The sequence below is a fragment of the Dioscorea cayenensis genome, chromosome 16 (assembly GCF_009730915.1).
Source record: "Dioscorea cayenensis subsp. rotundata cultivar TDr96_F1 chromosome 16, TDr96_F1_v2_PseudoChromosome.rev07_lg8_w22 25.fasta, whole genome shotgun sequence".
Taxonomy (NCBI): domain Eukaryota; kingdom Viridiplantae; phylum Streptophyta; class Magnoliopsida; order Dioscoreales; family Dioscoreaceae; genus Dioscorea; species Dioscorea cayenensis.
The window spans coordinates 16,573,695-16,580,785 of NC_052486.1; the positions used below are offsets into that span (position 1 = coordinate 16,573,695).

The 7,091-nt window shown below is 45.1% G+C and overlaps 1 non-coding gene across 1 annotated transcript; it reads left to right on the plus strand.

Annotated features, from left to right (window-relative positions):
* Positions 1-6,222: 6,222 nt before the first annotated feature.
* LOC120279866 lies at positions 6,223-6,330 on the plus strand. Its single transcript, XR_005542167.1, has one exon. It is a non-coding gene; the product is annotated as a small nucleolar RNA R71 (small nucleolar RNA).
* The last annotated feature ends 761 nt before the right edge of the window (positions 6,331-7,091 follow it).

The following is a 7,091-nucleotide window of genomic DNA, read 5'->3' on the forward strand; positions in this document are numbered from 1 at the left end:
GGATACGCCTCGATCGAAGCTCCCCTACCAACCTTCTTCCTAATGGAATCACGATGTCGGAGCCGTAGAACCTCTCCAAAACCTTGGCCAATACCCCTCGAAACCCTAGTCGAAGGCCTATCGCAAGTTCGGGAAAAGATGGAGAAAAGAATACCAAAATCAAGACTGAATCAGCTTTAAATAGGGCTGGAATCGGGCAACTCCACGGGCGTGGACGATACACGCGCCCGAGCGGAATTTCCACACGGGCGTGGATAATTTCCACACGCCCTTGTGGATTCTCTGTTTCTCTGGTTTCTCGGCTGGCTATGAACAGTGCTGCTACATTACTTGCTACATTGCTTCGCTCACGTCTTCGACCCTAAATAACTTCCCAATTCCATACTTTCATCGGGATAACGCAATGGGTACATGTTCACGCTGTGAATCACTTGCTTCTTTCAATGATATATATGTTGGTGGAGCTCCTGTTCTTGTATGCATAAGACGGAATGCTCGAGTGTGACTGCCTTTGTGCCCCTCCAAATGTATGTACTCACTCAAATGCGAGGAGGTTGGCACACACTCTAGCATCTCACACCTGTCCTATGTCTTCGCGTTTGAACCTTAGCAAGATCTCCTCCAAAATAGTTGCATTATGATCCACATTGGCCTATTTCCTTCATACTTGGTCTCACATCCCTACCTCCGTAAAAGTAACATAAAAACACACATATTAATGAAAAAACCTGAGAAAAGTAATGCTCAACATAAGGAATGAACGCTTCGCATTCATATTGCACAAGCACTTATCAAACTCCCCCACAATTAAGCTTTTGCTTGTCCTCAAGCAAAAATTAAACATTCCGTGCATCAATGAAGAAAATATTGAAAGTGCTTGGCCTTAGGTTCACCAAAGTATACAAAGATGGCATTCTACAAGTAAGGAAAATTTCAACACTAAATACGAAAAATCACTCAAAACAACCAAAATTATACTCCTCAAAGTTCTAAGTACAAGGGACTTATTTATCTACAAAAGTGATAAAAATTTTAAAAGATGGTAGTAGCTTCACACATCCTCTAAGGTAGCCCTTTCCAAAGCGGCCGCTAAGGTGGCTTTCACACTTTCGAGGTGATAGCTCTTTCTACCCGAGTGATAGCTTTCACTCATCCTATGAGATAGCTCTTTCTCTCATTAGGGCATAACTAGTATCCGACTTGTGAGAGTAGCTTCATACTTCATAGGTGGTAGCTCTTTCCACCCAACAAATACAAATAAACAATAAAAACTATTTTTGTTCCTTCTTTTTCATTTTTTTCCATCAGAGTTTAACACAAAAATTAAACCTAACTAGGCCCTTTAACATCAAACATGAGTTTCCAGTAGAGTTCAAAGAGTGAGTAGTGCACTAAGTGTAAATCGGGCAAAAATTCCTAAAAATTCAAGCAAGAACTATAGCATGAAAACATTCAATGTTAACAATTCTCCTAGACTTAAGAATACAAACATTGCAACTAAGGTGAACCGCCATTGGCTATGTGAGCATATAACAATCAAAAACAATAGAAAAGATGTGTGCATTATGAAACTCCCCCCCACACTTAAGTTGTACATTGTCCTCAATGTACACATGCAAGCTCACTCAAAATATATCATTCAAAAATAGATGTGGGAGAAGCAATCAAAACAATACTCCCCAGACTCCTAGTGTTGCGTTTGATGAAGCAAGTTCCATGGAAGTAGTGTTTCAACGGGTTGTGAAGCTCGCACGGCCAAGTGCCGAAGCACCTTGACCGTGCCCATGACTAAGTCTCAATTTCAAGGAAGACAAGACCAAATGCACGCATACACGAGGGGGTTCAGTGAAGCTCAAGAAAAACAAAAATAACTCGAGTGTATAAAAGATGAAGCAATGAATACAACTCGATAATGCAAAATAACATAAACTCGAAGGAAAAATCCTTTTCTCGAGTGAACAAGTCTAAAAAACAAGAAAAATAAGATAAGGTAAAAATGCATGAAAGTAATAGAAAGGTCAAGTGTCGGAGTCACTCTCAGGCTCCGCTGCTGCTGAAGTGGAAGCATATAGTGGGTCCTCCAGTGCTGTGGTCAAGGATGGAGGTGCTGGAGGAACTGATGATCCGGGTCTCAGGAGATCTCGAAGGAAATCGAATCGGGCCATAAGATCTGTAATCGAGCCGACAAAGAAAGCCCGGAGCTCGCTCTATCTCGAGTCCGAATCTCTAACATCGGGTCTCCGCCTCTCGATACGGTTATAGGCTCGAATACCGTGTTCTACGGAAGATGGAGTAGTCTACTCGGATACCCCCGCAAAGATCTCCTTTGCTTCGGTGGTCCGAGCGGAATCGAGTGAGAATATAAACCCCGGTACGAAACCTCCGTACTCAACCCCATCATCCCGATCGTATCGAACGCAAGAGGGGTGGGCACAACTATACCTCAAGACCACGTGAGCGTCGCCCAAACCCATTCCCTGAATGAGTCTGCGTGATATGAGGGCCCACAAATAGTAGACCCACCTCGCCGAATGACCCCGGCATCGCAAAAACATCCGCTAGAATGCACCCTAAGTGAAGTGGTACATTGCGAGCCATGGAGTATAAGAAAAAGCGGATCCAGCCCGGGTCAAAGCTGCCGTGTTATCTCGCTTGAAATATCACGCACTTGCTGATGACTGCGTGTACGTGATCAGAATCGAACCGGGACAAACTAGAAGCCTTCGATAATCCCGGCTCGTACTCCCCCACGCCCACACAAAATCCTATATGCATGATATGGAGTGATCGACATCGAAAAATCTATTGGTAGTCGGCCATACTCCACTGCACTCAGATAAGCGACATCGACAGTGCCGTCCCTAATCGAAAAACTCAGTGACGCTCATAGAGAATGGATGACCGAATGCCCGAAATCAGACGCCTATAGTGTCAACTCCCCATGCAGCAATTGAAAACTCAAAGGATGCCAAAACCTCTAGCGTAAGTGTGCGGTAAGTGGTTCACTAATCATCGCCAGCCTCCTCCATCCCACCGCCAAAGATCTCATCAATCTCATTAATTACCTCATCACCCCAGCTGAATATGTCGAAGCACTTGTACATCCGCTGAGCAAGTCCCGACTCAAACCCGAGTGCTGAAAGTCTCTCGAAGCGAGCCTGATGCTCGAGGTTCGAGAATTCCACATGTATCGGTTCGGGTGAGGTGAGTCTAAGGCGCTTAACTTCGTTCTTCTTCGCTCGAGGTACCATATCTGGAGTGCAAAAGACGAAAATAGTCAAAAATCTCATAAGTAATATATCGCAGAATTCCACACGGGCTCGTGGAAATTACCCACGCCCTGCGTGGCTCGCAGAGCGTGGAACTCCCGCATGGGTGCACAACAAATCTTAACAAATCAATTTAAAACCACTTCCAAATGCTTACTACACATCCATCATGCATGAAAATTCGTATTTAAAAGTATTTAATCCGTGAAAAACCATAATTGGTGAAGAAAAAAGGATAGAAAGGTTACCGAAGAAATGAATATGAAAACTTTGGAAATTTTGTAAGATTTATGAAGAAAAATTCCTCCAAACAAATGATGAAGGGTCGGAACGATGATCGGGAACCGTTTTCCGGCGAATGGAGATGAAGAATGAGATGGATCACAAGGTTTTTAAGGAGAAAATCGCGTCTCTTGGAATTCTGTTTATCCACACGGGCGTGTGGAAATTACCCACGCCCGTGCACCTCACTTCGAGAGCGCCACAGGGGCGTACACACGTCCCCTCGTGCTTTCGGGAAAAACGCTCTTTGACTCGATCGCTCTCCCACGGGCGTGCGAAAATTACCCACGCCCGTGTGCCCGACCCACAGGGCAGACGCACGCCCCTGTGGCTTCCCTGGACATCCGAGAAAGATATCAAGTCTCCCACACGCCCGTGCGGAAATTCCCCATGGGCGTGGACATTCACAAGCCCAATTCACAGGAGCAGCCGCAAGCCCTTGTGTTTTCTCGGGATGGAGGGAGTAACCTGCAGAGTTTCGCACGGGCGTGTGGAAATTACCCACGCCCGTGTATGATTCACAAGGTCACCCATGTGGGCGAGTCCACGCCTGTGTGTTCTCGGAAAATCTGCCCAACTCTGCAGGAAGGCACACGCCCGTACGGAAATTACCCACGGACGTGCGCCAGTCGCATGGTCGTCCCACGGGGCAGCACGCCTGCGCTCTCTCTCGGATGAGTTCACCGTACACAACCACGCAGGCGTGGAAAATTCCACACGCCCGTGTGTTTTTCTCGGATGACTTAGAAAACCCCGCAGTGCTTTGCGTAAATATTTTTGAACATGTTGACACACTCAGAGAATGCCCTATTATGCAAAATTTACCAGATAAAAACATAAAATAGAACTCAAATGACCAAACTTCACCAATTCGCAACAAAACATACAATGAATTCTTTTAAAAACCCACAATAAAATCAAAGCACAAGCACTCAAAAGTTGAAACACCAACACTTAACAATTTATTCATGCAAACAAACTAGACTAAAAGATACAAATATAGTAAACACTTGGGTTGCCTCCCAAGAAGCGCTTGTTTAACGTCACTAAGCTTGACGTACCTTTCTTACCTCACGGGGGTTCATGAATAACGGTTGCCCTCTTACCCATAACTTGAAAGCATGATGAGCAAAGTCTCTTGAGGGTAGAGGGTGTACTATCGGGCTTCGGACCACCTAGCAATCGTTCGTCCAACTTCCTTGGCTCATGTATGTCTCCAATAGTCTTGGGGCTGTATGCCTCCTAGCCCTCTTCATTTTCCGGAGCACATTCTTCAAGATCCCCGGGGTAAATGTTTCTCTCCATTCGAACCAAGCATCATTACTTCTTCATTGCTCTCCTCTTGGTCGAACAAACCTTCATACGGATCCGGGTTGAACATTTCCTAGATATATTCATCAACAATCTCATCAGAGAGTGTCTAGAAAAATATAAAGTGTCATCAAAATTGAGAGAATGCCGCATGGCTTCAAAGAAGGCGGTAAGTGAGCTTATCGCCTCCGACTCTCAATGTGAGCTCTCCACGTCCATGTCAATCAATGCTTTGAAGTCCGCAAGAACGGTCTCCCAAGTATCAATGGTACATCCGCATCCTCATCGACATCTAGCACTACAAAGTCAACCGGGAAAATGTACTTGTCCATCTTGACAAGCACGTCTTTCAATGATGCTCTCTCGGGATGTCGCACTGCTCGGGTCCGCCAATTGTAAAGTCATCCGAGTAGGCCTAGGCTCACCGAAGCCTAGCTTTTTGGAAGAAAGTATATGGCATGACGTTGATACTTTGCCCCTCGAATCCGCCAATGCCATTTCCTCACCTAAGTTGCCGATGTTACACGGAATAATGAAGCTTCTCGGGACCTTCTTCTTGTTCGGCATGTTCTTTTGCAACACCGCCAAGCATGAAGCATCAAGCACCACCGAAGCACTCTCTCCAATTTCCGCTTGTTGGTCAATAGATCTTTCAGAACTTCGCATACTTTCGAGAGAGACTTCGCAATTTGCCCCACTTGATTTTCAAGATTATACAAGGAGGCGGTGTGATTGCGAAGTGTAGCTTCGACTGATTCAAACCTTGTGTGCTGATTGAACAAATCTAGCCAAGTGCTTCTCCAAATCTGTCATTCGGGTTTCCAAGCCTGAAATTCTGTTTTCTACTTGAGGGGCTTATTGTTGTTGTTGGAAACCCGATGGCCCCATGGTCTTCTGTGGTCCTTGATTACTCCATGAAAAGTTGGAATGATTCTTCCAACCTGAATTGTAGGTGTTGTCAGATAGATTCCCTTGAGGTCTCATTCCATTAACTACAAAGTCAACATTCTCAATCGAAGAAACATCACCAATGACAATTGGGCAATCGGAGGGAGCATGTCCTTTACCACAACCGTGCAATTGGTCACGGTCGAACTCTATTCAAAGCTATAAGATCTAGCTTCTACTCAAACTCTCCACTTAGGGCCGCCAATGAAGTTACCTCATCAATTTCATGGAGACCGCCACCTTTTTCTTCTCCCTAGCGTTCCCACCGGTAGCTATTTAAGCCCATTTCTCAATCAATTGACGAGCCTCGTCGGGGTTTTGCTACCTAAGGTACCTCCCCGCCGCATCCAAGAGTTTCCTTGTACTCGGGTTCAAACCATTGTAGAAGGTTTGAACAATCATCCACTCCGGGAATCCGTGTTGCAGACACTTTCGCAGGAGTTCCTTGAACCTTTCCCATGTCTCAAATAGAGACTCCAATTCCAACTCACACAAAGGATGAGATCTCATTCCTAAGCTTTTGCTCGATTTTCCGGGAGGGAAATAACGGGCTAGAAAAAGCTTCTACCATCTCCTCCCCATGTAGTGATTGATGCTCTAGGTAATGAGTGTAGCCAACGCTTTGCTTTCCCTTTAAGTAAAATGGGAAGGTTCTCAACTTGATGGCATCATCCGTCACACCATTTATCTTCAACATGTCACACACCCTCGAGGAAGCTCTCTATGTGATCTGCTTGATCCTCATCGGCCAAACCATTGAATTGTGCGGATCGCTGCAGAGATACGGATGAATGCCGGCTTTTAGCTCAAAAATTCTGAAATCAGAATTGGGGGACGACAATACTCGATTGTGTCCCAAACACTGAAGGTCTGGCATAATCAGATAGTGTTCATTGTTGCTCATTTTGTTCTACCATGTTGTCAGATACTTCTACTTCCTAATCAGCTGGATTAGGCTGTTCTTGTACAGGTTCTTTCCCTTTCTTTCGAAGTGTACGTTCAAGCTCAGGGTCTCCTTCAATCAATATTGATGGATTCTCTAGGGTCATAACCTGGAGCTGCACCAAAAATAAAGAAAAAGAAAATCAGAACGACGATAGAATAAGAAGATATGAAATAGAATGTGTAGTGAAATAGCTAAGAAAACAAAGTACAAAGTATCTCTAAACGCCTAGCTCCCCGGCAACAGCGCCAAAAACTTGACAAGAACCCCTTGCTTATATCCCGCAATTGCACGGGTTTGTCGAAGTAATAATCCCGGGTGAGCGGGGTTGAATCCAC